The following is a 12,533-nucleotide window of genomic DNA, read 5'->3' on the forward strand; positions in this document are numbered from 1 at the left end:
GTTTGAACTTCCCTGTTAAGCAAGAGTAATGAGTGGACATGGGCGAGTCAATGGCCCTTGTGGGGAGTGTAAGCACCAGACCTCCCCTCCAAATTCTCCCAGCGTCTAGACGCGGATCCACCCACAGTCTACACTTTACCCAAAGTGTTCATTGCTCTGTTGCACCGGTTTGTGCAATATAAAGTGGGTACATTTTGTTATTTTATTTTAATAGCTTTTATATAACGCGAACGTAGTTACGCGGTTTTCGATCGCTTTACATGAGCACCTGAGTGTTGTTATTATTTTTTAATGACTCGAGAATATTGAACAGTTTGCAGAGAATCACAGGATGTCAAGGAGATGCTGGGATTCGATCCAGATTTCCTAAATTTAAAGTTTACAGATTTTGACTCAAGGCTATATCTCTTCATCGGCTAATAACGACGGTTGCTTAAAAATGAACCACGCTGTCGCGGCAAAGCGCCCCAACAGAACTGTTTTTGGATTTCTTTAAAAATGTATGCTGGTGGGGGGGCGTGGCTAGCAGCCGGCAAGATGGCTGCTTGCTGAGAAAGCTCGGAAGTCGAGGTGCCCTTCCTCATAAATCCGCACATCTATCCTTCACACTGACGAGAGGCAAGGGCTCTCGCGGACACCCGTGACTGAGCGGCGCTGATCGCTATAGCTCCGGTCAAAATCCGACATTCAGAACCGGGGTTTGCATCGACCACGGACCGGCGGCCTGGTCCTTCGGCGGATGCCGGGGCCTCGAGTAACCCATCTGCCCGGGCGGGCTCCGAAGTAAGTGCGGTGACGGCGGAAGCGGCGGGGATGTCGCGGGGCCAGTCACAGAAAGGAGGTTAGCGGACTCCTCAGTATTCATACGACGCACTGGGACCATGGAAGCAAGAACGTCATCGAAGAGCCTAAATCAGGGGGCGATGCAGCCTGGTAGTATGTGCAGCCGGGGCCTGGTTTAACGGCGGTCGACGAACTACATCCACACGGCGGCACGGGGAGGGACTGGGCCGCAGCTGGAGTGCCTGGGCTGCGGCGGACTGTACATCTCGTCCCCCCCCCTGCCCCCGAGGACTCATCCTGGACCTAACGGTCATTTTTGGATCACAGTGCTGCCGACGAGGGCCTGGACGCGCTGGCTGGGGGCTCCTTGGAAGGCCCTATCAACAGACGGAGGCTGATCGAGAATATCTGCGGTGAGGCCCATCCCGGCTGTATGCCCCCCACCTGGAAGTGGATAATACTGACTCTGTCAGACCGCAATAACCATATAGAGAAAGAGACCTACAACCCCATTAACACTTATCCCGAGGAGACAGAGATCCACCCAGGCTACAACGGACGAGATCGTGCCATCCCATCCCCCCCCCTAAGTTGGCGAACACACTGAAGACCCTGAGCGACCCTGAGTGGGGGCGGGAGCTACGCGGGGTAGACCGAAGCGCGTTGCTACAGACCGGGGAGCCACCATGTCAGGCAGAGGCGCAAGAAATCAGACTGAGCAAGCCAAGTTAGATAAATATGCATGTACGAAAGACTTTCCCCCACTGCCGGAGGGGAAAAAGTAGACGAGTGGGGCACAAGGAGAGGACGCCCCCAAAAAAGTAACATTGGAGGACATTATGGCAGCGCTAGCCAATGTGCAGACCACGGTGGGTTCCATCTCCACCGATGTGTCACTACTACGTGCTGACTTCCAGAAAATCACCTCCAGAGTTACGGAGGTAGAACAAACCACAAAGACTTTAGCTAGCGACACCGTAGTATTGCAGACAGCTGTTTCAAGACTCGAATTGGAGAACAAAATGCTGGCAGAAAAGCTGGACGACCAGGAAGGGCGATCACGTAGAAACAACGTTCGCATTTTGGGCATTCCAGAGAGTGAAAGCACTCAGGCCATGGACCTCTATGTGGAAGAACTGATAAAAACCAGACTTCAACCAAAGGGACTTTCCACTTTCTTTTCGGTGGAATGGGCGCATAGGGTGCCGGGTGGAAGAGCCAAACCAGGCGCGCCCCCCAGGCCGGTGCTCGAACGCCTATTCAATTTCAGAGACAGGGATGCCATTCTCCAGACGGCACGAGTCTCCCCACAAATTCGCCTGCAGAACTCCTCGATATCCTTCTTCCCTGACTACACGGCGGAGGTTTCAAGACGACGTCGCAGTTTCCTAGAGGTGAAAAAGGCTCTACGAGCCCGTGAGGTGCCCTACTCGATGCTGTTTCCAGCGAGGCTGAGAATAGTGGCTGAGGGAAAAACATGGTTCTTCGAGACTCCTGAGGAGGCTTATGACTGGCTTGAGGGATGGAGAAAGAAGGACGGACTCCGTCGTGGAAATAGAGAGCAACGTAGCCGGACCGACACCGTGGGAGTAGGCAGCCAAGAACTCTTTACACCTGCAGAGGAAAACTCACAACGGACAGAAGCGGCTGACCCTGGCACTGGATAAACTGTGACTATGGTACACGAAAGGCATCGGAGACACCTTCTATGGAACATGACACTCTACATAAGCCGGCTCTGGACACTGGGCAGAAGCGGGCCTGGCCGGAAAGGAGGGGTCACACTCTCACCGGACTTTTTACCCCCTACACGCAAGTACACTGTTGTGGGAAGGGATAGAGCACTCTGCTGTGTTGGGGTGGCGGGCAGTTCAAAGTCCGTCGGGCAGGGAGGCAGGGAGGGGGGTGGAATTGTGGGGCAGGGAAGTAAATAATTCTAGTTTGTTAGTTTTTGTTAGCATTGGAAAAGACCTCCGAGCATGGTATTTACTGCTTATTAAATCCTCACATGACATGAAAGGGTTGCAATTCACATTTCTCACTCCGCACACTAATGGTCACAGTCACGACTCACACTAATGCCCGGACAGAGGCCCCGGTAGTCCCAGTAGCCCCACTCACACTGCTCACATGGAACGTCCATGGGCTAGGCGATAAAATTAAAAGGGGCTTTGTACTACGTGCCCTGAAACGCCAGGCCCCTGTACTAGTACTTCTGCAGGAAACTCACCTCACGGGTATGGCATGTAAAGCAATGGACAGATGGGGGTTCAGAATGGTGGTTCACTCTGAGTTCTCCACGGAGTCTAGAGGGACGGGCATTCTTCTTCGAAAGAACTCACCCTTTATAGTTCTACAGACCAGGCATGATGAACAGGGTAGGTTTGCAGCAGTACATGGTCAGTGGGAGAGCAGACTTGTAAATGTGGTGTCGGTATATGTCCCCCTAGCATTACAGACGGTGGCACTCCCGGCCCTCAGTGATTTTCTGTTGTCTCTTCCACTTGGGGACCTTTTTGTTGGTGGAGATTTTAATGCCACAATGGATGCCAGCATAGATAGACACCCAGTGAGGGCCTTGACACCCGGAGTCTCCCACCTACAGAGCTTTACAGAAGCAGTCGGTCTGGTGGATGTATGGAGACATAAGCACCCGGTAGCAAAGCAATTTACCTTTCACTCGGCTGTACATAACAGTCTATCTAGGATAGATTATTTCCTGGCCTCAGAGTCCAGTCTCTCTTGCGTAAAAAACATTACTATCGGGCCAAGGGGTATATCTGACCACTCACCAGTAGTTCTAACATACTCTTCCCACTACACTTCCCACAAACGACTCTATCCTATTTCTCCGGGTTATTTGCAGGTCCCGCAGATACGGAAGGAACTCCGCAAAACTACCAAACATTTCTTTGCCAAGAATGTAGCCTCGGTTAGCTCCCCAGCCATTTTGTGGGAGGCTTATAAGACGGTCCTCAGGGGACAAGCTATTGCATCCATCACAGGGTAAAAACGCACGAAACATCGAGACCTCGTAACGCTGGAACAAGAGTTACAGGCATCCGATACTAACCACACATCCAACCCAACATCCGATTCAGCACACACCCTTCATCTAAAGCAACAACAACACAGGTAACATCTCAGACAGGAAACTATGGCCGCCCTTACAGCAACCAGACACAAAATTTATGATGTGGGTGATAAGGCAGGGGAATTATTGGCCTGGCTAGACAGAAGGGAACGGGGAAACAGGACTGTAGCACAACTACATACGGCTGAGGGGCGTATTACCTCAAACCCGGGGGAAATAGCGAATGCCCTAGCTGAACATTTCCGAGTGGTATACGCTTCATCCTCAGTTATTACAGAGGTAGATGCAGCAATTTTTTTGCGAGACATAGCACTACCCGGACTTGAACCGGAGGCTTCCATGGAGCTTGAGGCAGATCTTACTGTTGAGGAAGTGGGTGCAGCAATTAAATCACTACAATCCGGCAAAGCCCTGGGTCCCAATGGAATCCCAATGGAGCTCTACAAGTACATAGCACACACACTCTGCCCCCACCTACTTGATATGTACAACGATAGTCTTGAGCAAGGACTACTACCTCCAGACCAGAGAACGGCCATGATAGTGGCTATTCTAAAACCAGGGAAGCCCCCGTTGGAATGTCTCTCATACCGCCCGATATCGCTGCTCAACGCGGAGTCCAAAATATTAGCTAACTTTCGGACACTATACCTTTAACGAGAGGTACTCAACAGGGTTGCCCTCTATCGCCACTCCTTTTTGCAATGGTGTTGGAGCCCCTGGCGGCACGAATTCGTGAGACCCCTCTTTTATGAGACATTAAATGGGCGGAGGGATGGGTAGACCGTATATCCCTTTACGCAGACGATATTCTGGTGTATCTCACGAAACCGCAAGACGCTCTGTCGGTCTTATTTGAGATCTGCGACGCTTTTGGGGCATTTCAGGTTACACTATAAACTGGACTAAATCAGTCCTATATTTACTTAAGGGACCAATACCGCGACTCCCCCCTCACTGCCCACTGGCGGTATCCCGGGATTCGTTCAAATATCTGGGGAGACATGTAACTAAAGACCCTGCAGCCTTCTTCACCACGAATCTGGCACCCCCACTGGAGCGCTTGCGCAGAGACGTGACACACTGGGTGTCGCTACCCCATACGCTCCTAGGGAAGGCAACTTTATTCAAAATGATGGCCCTGCCCAGATTTTTGTATGCACTGGAAAACACACCGTTTCCAGTACCCTTGCGATATTTCAGACAGATAGCAGCACTGGTGTCCACTTTACTCTGGGGCAACAGGCCGGCACGCATTGCTCAGGCTAAATTACACCGCAGTTGGTACGATGGTGGCATTGCACTCCCGAACATACGCCTTTACTATTGGGCAACACACCTCAAAGTCATAAATCAATGGATACACGCCCCTCAAACTGATCCAGCGTACAAGGCAGATAGGGCGCAGCTAGGAACAGATAATATGTTGATGGCCCTGTATAACAGGAGAAGGGCGCTGAAGCTGGAGGGCCCAACGAAACACACAGTCATGCTCTGGTACACCGCTCAGGCACATTTAGAATGGAAGGAGACCATTACCAAGCTCAGTCCTCTTTGGGATGCAAAACAGCTAGGCTCACTTAGGAACAGCAGGGGATTTGAGCACTGGGACAGCATTGGCATTTTCACAGTGGGTGACCTGTGGGACAAGGGGACGGTCATCCTGTTTGATCAGCTTAGACGACAATACGAGCTTGCGCCTACTGAAACATTCCGGTACATACAAATAAGACATGCACTCCTGGCAGTACTACCACAGAATACAGACGTGCCCGAGACTTCTCCCCTGGAGGATAGGCTACTTACAGATTTTATGCTTAAGCGTGCTACCTCATTCACATACCGCAAATCAATTAGATCCCTCGACAGCCTTGCACGAAAAATGGACCGCAGACATTGGTGCCACGGATGAGGCGGAGTGGCAGGCAGCGCTCGCCTCGCCCAGAATGGTGGGAATTCCGGCCAGACTCAGGCTCGTTCAGCTTAAAATTCTACATTGCGCTTATCTTACTAGAACTACACTTCACAAAATAGGCAGGGCGCAACATCCATACTGCCTTAGGGGATGTGGAAATGAGGGCTCCTTTTTCCATACACTTTGGGATTGCCCACTAATCACTGATGTAGGAGAGTAGGGTCTGCTATCCTATGGTCACCCCAAATTTTTGCTTTTTGCTTCACTGGTTTATGACTTAATGTGGCTGTGGGCCTGCTAATCAGACCCACAGCCTGCTGTTCTCTCTCTAAATTATTGCCAATGTACTTTAGGTGCATTACGAAATTGGAACTGGTTCACCTTATTGGCCCCTGTAACAGTGTACCCAGGTACCCAGGGCATAGGTGCTTCCAAGGCCTACCAGGGGCTGCAGCACGTTTTGTGCCACCCCTGGCCTGGCCTCCATATTTGACACAACTGGCTGATCACTCAGCTGGGGTAAGTCGGTGTAACCACCCCTTACTTAGGTGTAGTATGCCTATACCTAACCTAAAATGGACACATATGTTCCTATCAGCCACTCCTATGGAAGGCCTCATCAATCCTGGAGGCAGAGTGCTTGGAAATATGTGAGATGGTGCTCTGGCATGAGCTGAGCCTGTCTGCAGCTTTCGGAACCATGTCCTTTAGCTGTTCCATGATACTGCCATACCATATACTCTTAAGTGCATTATAATCCTCCCGGTTAAATGCTATCTTTGGTTTGGCTTTATCAAAACATGTCGAGTAAGGTGTCATAGGTTTTGGAATACTACCCGCTCGCCAGTTCTGGCGACGGGGGTAGCAGTCCACCCTTCTAGAGGGACACGACATGTACCTAGCCTGAACCCCGGTTAAAGTTAAACAGAGCCTCAGCATCACAAAATGGATGCTGCCACCACAGACACAAGTCTGACCTCCTGCTGCTGGGAGTCCTTCCAGCGAGGGCAGCTTGGACAAAGGGTTTCCTGCCTTGGGAGGTGCTACCACCACCCCAGACAGGATTTTGTGTATTGGGTAGGACAGCGCTGAATAGAATCAGACATGCCTGGGGCACACAAGGTGTCCCTGTGCATGTGCCAGTTCAAACCGGTGCTGGGGCTTTCCAGCCCCAGTCTTGGCGCGAAGCTGGACAAAGGAAAGGGGGTGTAACCACCCCCCTTCCTGGTCCCACCCAGAGGAGGGACCTAGTAGGTGATCCGGCCCCCAGATTTGGAATAAGAGTAGGAGCTGTGTCCTTAGACTTCAGATCATCCTGAACTCGACTTGAAATACAGAAGAAACTTGGACTTCGACATTCTGCTGCACAGAAGACTGAAGAGAATCTCCCTTGTGGCCAAGGAGTGACCACCCTGTGAATACAGGCACCAATCAGCAACTCGACGTCTGCTTTGCCGCCGCCTCCCACCGGAGCCTGAGCCCAGAGCCTGACAAGACCCAGACTCCCAGACATTTCAGAGCCCGATCCACAGTCCCTGAAAAGAAGAGACCCATGGAGGCACCGAGAGACATGGGACCGGACATCTTGGAAGACCCCCGAAGAGATGACTGCGAAGCACCCGAGGCACCCTAGACACTGTGCTTTGGGGTTTGAGAAGCCCCAACACCGAGCAGCATTTGCACCGAAGATCAGCCCCCCAGCATCTCCACGATCTGCGTGGGGCCCTTTTGCACTTTGCCACTCGACGCGCCATCCCGGTCACTTGCCACGCGGCCAGTGGCCATCTTGGTGACGAAAATTACGACTTACACCACTGTTCTGGTTGCTCCAGACTGGCCCTTGCTCCCCTGAAAAGGAGCACCCTCTCTGACCTTGCTGGTCCGAGTGAGAAGCTTGAATCGATTCCTGCATGACTTCCTTTTGCCAAGGCCTGTTTGCTCAAATCAATTTGCCGACACCGCCATCAGCGAGAGCCATCGTGGGACAGCTTGTGATCGACTCCTGGACATCCTTGACCTCTTCGTGTCCACGTGGCTGCAGAGACAATCTTCACTTCATCACCTGTTTGCACCCGACATTGCCTGGTTCCATCCTGGTTCCACGGTAGTCACTGGCTAGTGACTTTGAACATTGTCCCCTCTGCTTTCAGGTCTTCACCTCTTCAGATCCACCCTTGGATCCACCGGAACTCTTCACGACGACCCGCCTGCAGCATCTTCAGCTCCAAGCACCATCGACCTGCGTGACGAAACCCGACACTACTTCGCACCTGTGCACCCGCTTCCTGTGGGTGAGGTAACTCAGCAACGCCGGTGTTCCCACACTGGTGTACACCTCTAGTGCCTGTGTCTAAAGTTTTATCCTTGTAGGTCCATCGGAAGGTTCTTTAAACACTAACTTTGTAACTTTTACGCACCATTGACTTAACATTGGTGCATGCGTGCACTTTGAGCACTGCACCTGAGTCCCGCGGGCCTTTCCCGACTTCATCACTGCTAGTCTCGAACAGCTCCAGCGATTCCCCAGGCCCTAGGCCTCTTCACTTTCCCCATAGTGGTTCTTATACCACTATTTTAGTATATGGTTTAGGTGGCCCCTAGGGCTCATCCATATTTGTGCAACTTTTGTATATTTAAACTGTGTTTTGTTTTAACGCATTTGCTTCTGTGCTCATAAAGAGTATAGGGGATATTTGTAGAAATAAATCTATATATATTTTCAATATATATCTGTGTGGTGTCCTTTCATTTGGTATTCAAGGGGATTGTGTATGGTAAAACAGCTTGCTTCACATGCCTTTACAGAGTTTAGCCTAAGACTGCTTAGTCCATGCTACCCCTAGGATAGCTTGTCTATAAGGTTGACTTTACAACCTCCACCATAAGGGTTCCTTGGCATGATACAAGGTGATCACTAGAACTAGTGAGCATCATATATCAGGCCAACTTCTCACATTGGTGAGCAGCGGATTGGGATTTGAGCTTGCTGTTGTTTTACCATTACAATCTTTGAGAGTATCATTTGAAAGATCATACAGGTACCTGATAGGTACACTAAAACAAGACTAGTATACTTAAGTTCTACTGAACTTAGTTGTTGTAGAGGATAGGGAGTAGCACACCCTGACTACAACTACTAGATAGGTTTGGTAGGCAAACACCAGTGTAGGTAGATTGCAACATATCCACCCACACTAGAGCAATGTCTGGAGCAGAGGGATCCACTGGACCTATCTCTGTCGAGAGTGACCCTCCAAGGGCACCATCCAAATTTGCTATCTTTACTTTTAAAGAACTAAGGCAGCTGTGTTCCTTAAGAGGAATCAAAACGGGTCCTACCCCTACAGCAGGTCACCTCAGAGAGCTTTTAGACCAGTCTGAAGCTCTAAAGACCTCCAAACCAGGCCCCTCAGGGACTGGAGAGGGAGGCTCTCCCACTGAAGATGACAACACTGACACCCCTGCCCCTGTCATCCAGATAGATGAGGAAGACCAGGTCACTGGAGATACTCAGCCAGAGGATGAGGAAGAAGAGGAGGAGGAGGAGGAAAGTGGGTCTGATGATGAGAGAAATAGTCAGGTGCTAGTCAGCAGGCTTAACCTGGCTAACTTAAGCACATTTGGGACTGAAAGTGGGTCCAACCCATTCAGACCCCCAAGTGGACTTAACCAGGAGCAAAGGAGGAGAAGGAATCCCTCAGGTGAGTCCAATGCCTCCCAAGCTTCTAGAGGTTCTCATGAACACTCCAGAAGGGAGCTGTCTAGCCCTCAGAGAAGGGAACATGAGGCCAAAATGAGAGAGGCTGAACTTAGGATCCAGAAGCAAGAATTAGAAGTTGCCCTGGCCAAAGAGAAGCTTGCTCGAGCAAGACAGCCTAGAGAGAGTGGATTAGGATCCACTGGTGGCAGCACTATCCAAAAGGATAAAGACAGGTCCTATGACAATAGAAACCTGAGTAAGATTGTGCCCCCTTACAAGAGTGGGGATGACATCCACAAATGGATGACTGCACTTGAGAGAGCCTGCAGAGTACAGCAGATCCCTCAGGAGCAGTGGGCAGCAATCTTGTGGCTCTCCTTTGAAGGTAGAGGCCGAGACAGACTCCTCACAGTTAGTGATGGGGATTCTAGAAACTACCTGGTCCTGAAGAGTGCTCTGATTGATGGGTTAGGCTTAACCACTGAACAGTACAGGTTAATGTTCAGAGATACCCAGAAGACACAGACTCAGGATTGGTCTGAATTTGTTGAATGTGCCACTAAGGCTCTGGAGGGCTGGTTGCTGGGAAGTAAGGTTACAGACTATGAAGGATTGCACAATTTGCTTATGAGAGAACAGATTTTAAATAACTGTCAGAACCAGCAGTTGCATCAACATTTGGTTGACTCAGATCTAACCTCTCCCCAAGAATTGGGAAAGAGAGTAGATAAATGGGTTAGAACGAGAGTTAAGCAAAAGAACCAGAACCAGGGTGGTGACCAGAAGAAAACAGACCAGAAGGGTGGGGAGCAGAAAGCTAAAGACCAGAAGTCTTCAACAGGGCCCCAAACTAATACTGAGGGTGGGTCCCAAACTTCCAAGAAGAAGAAGAAAGAAGGTCAAAGAAAACCCTGGTATAGTTTTTGTAAAAACACCTCTCACTGGACAAGTGAGTGTAAAAAGGGTGGAGCCCCCAACACTGCAGCCCCTAAGGCATCTGCACCCACTAGTGCAGTTGGCAGTGTTGGTCCACAGACTAAGGGGGTAGTTGGTATCACCTTGGGAACTGATGGAGATTCTGGCCTAGTCAGAACCCCTACACAGGCTGTTCTGATCAGTGATGTGGAGATTGATTTGTCCACTACTGTCAGTCCCAGTAACCTGGGCAAGTACAGGCAGACGCCTTTGATTAATGACAAAGTGGCTCAAGCATACAGGGACACATGTGCCAGTGTCACCATGGTGACACCTAGCTTTGTGGACCCTGGACAATACCTGCCAGGTGATAATTAACTGGTGACCAATGCCAGCAATGTCACTACTACACATAGTGAGGCACTTGTTAACTTTTCCTGGGGAGGGGTAGCTGGCCTAAAAAGAGTTGTGGTTAGTGCTGATCTCCCAGTAGAATGTTTGTTGGGCAATGACCTGGAGAACTCTCTATGGTCAGAAGTTGAGTACAGGACTCATGCAGAGATGTTAGGGATATCATCACATGTCCTTGCTGTGACCAGGTCACAGGCCAAAAAGTGCCTCTCTGAACCTCAGGTCTTGGATCCTGGAACAATGGACCAAGTACCTTCCAAGAAGAAGAACAGGAGGGTAAAGGCTGTGCCTTCCCAACTGCCTACAAGTGAGGATCAGCCTTCACAGGAAGATGATCTTGAGACCCCTGAAGGAACTGTCCCTGAAGAGCTTGAACCTGATCAGGTTGGGTTTCTGGGGACAGGGGGACCTTCTAGGGCAGACTTGGGGCAGGCTCAGTTAACCTGTCCTTCTCTTGAACCCCTCAGACAGCAGGCTGCTGCTGAGGCTGCTGGTAATGCTCAAGGTACCCATAAAGTTTATTGGGATGATGGGCTCCTTTATTCAGAGGGTAGAGACCCCAAGCCTGGTACAACCAGGAGGTTGGTCATACCTCTGCAATTTAGGGGCTTCCTTCTTACCTTGGCACATGATATTCCCTTAGCAGGACACCTAGGCCAGAACAAAACTTGGGATAGACTTGTCTGTCATTTTCACTGGCCTCACATGTCAGAAGATACAAAGGAGTTTTGTCGCTCCTGTGTAACCTGCCAAGCAAGTGGCAAAGCAGGTGGTACCACAAAGGCCCCCTTGATACCACTACCTGTGGTGGGGGTGCCCTTTGAAATAGTGGGGATTGACATTGTTGGTCCAATGGATCCCCCTACAGCATCTGGGCACAGATTCATACTGGTGGTGGTGGACCATGCCACCAGGTACCCAGAGGCAATTCCACTTAGGACCACAACAGCTCCTGTTGTGGCCAGGGCCTTACTTGGAGTTTTCTCCAGAGTGGGGTTTCCTAAGGAGGTAGTATCTGATAGAGGTGCCAACTTCATGTCAGGATACTTAACAGCTATGTGGAAGGAATGTGGTGTCAACTACAAGTTCACCACTCCCTATCATCCACAATGCAATGGGCTTGTTGAAAGGTTCAACAAGACCCTAAAGGGCATGATCAAAGGATTACCTGAAAAGCTCAGGCGAAGATGGGATATCCTTCTGCCCTGCCTTCTGTTTGCTTACAGAGAGGTCCCACAAAAGGGGGTTGGCTTCAGCCCCTTTGAATTGTTGTTTGGGTACCCTGTAAGAGGACCCCTGTGTTTGGTGAGGGAAGGATGGGAGTTACCTCTCAAAAAGCCCAAGCAAGACATTGTGGACTATGTACCTGGTCTCCGCTCCAGGATGGCTGAGTATATGGAGAAGGCATCCAAAAACCTTGAGGCTAGCCAGGAATTACAGAAAGCCTGGCATGACCAAAAGGCTGTCCTGACTGAGTACCAGCCTGGACAGAAGGTATGGGTGTTGGAGCCAGTGGCCCCAGCAGCACTCCAAGACAAATGGTCTGGACCCCATACAATCATTGAGAAAAAGGGAGAGGTTACCTACTTGGTGGACCTAGGAACTCCCAGGAGCCCCCACAGAGTGTGCCATGTTAACAGGCTGAAAGCATACGTTGACAGGGCAGATATGGGCTTGCTCATGGCTACAGATGAGGGGCAGGAGGAAGAGAGTGA

This window comes from Lissotriton helveticus, chromosome 7, assembly GCF_964261635.1.
Source record: "Lissotriton helveticus chromosome 7, aLisHel1.1, whole genome shotgun sequence".
In the NCBI taxonomy this organism is placed as follows: Eukaryota; Metazoa; Chordata; class Amphibia; order Caudata; family Salamandridae; genus Lissotriton; species Lissotriton helveticus.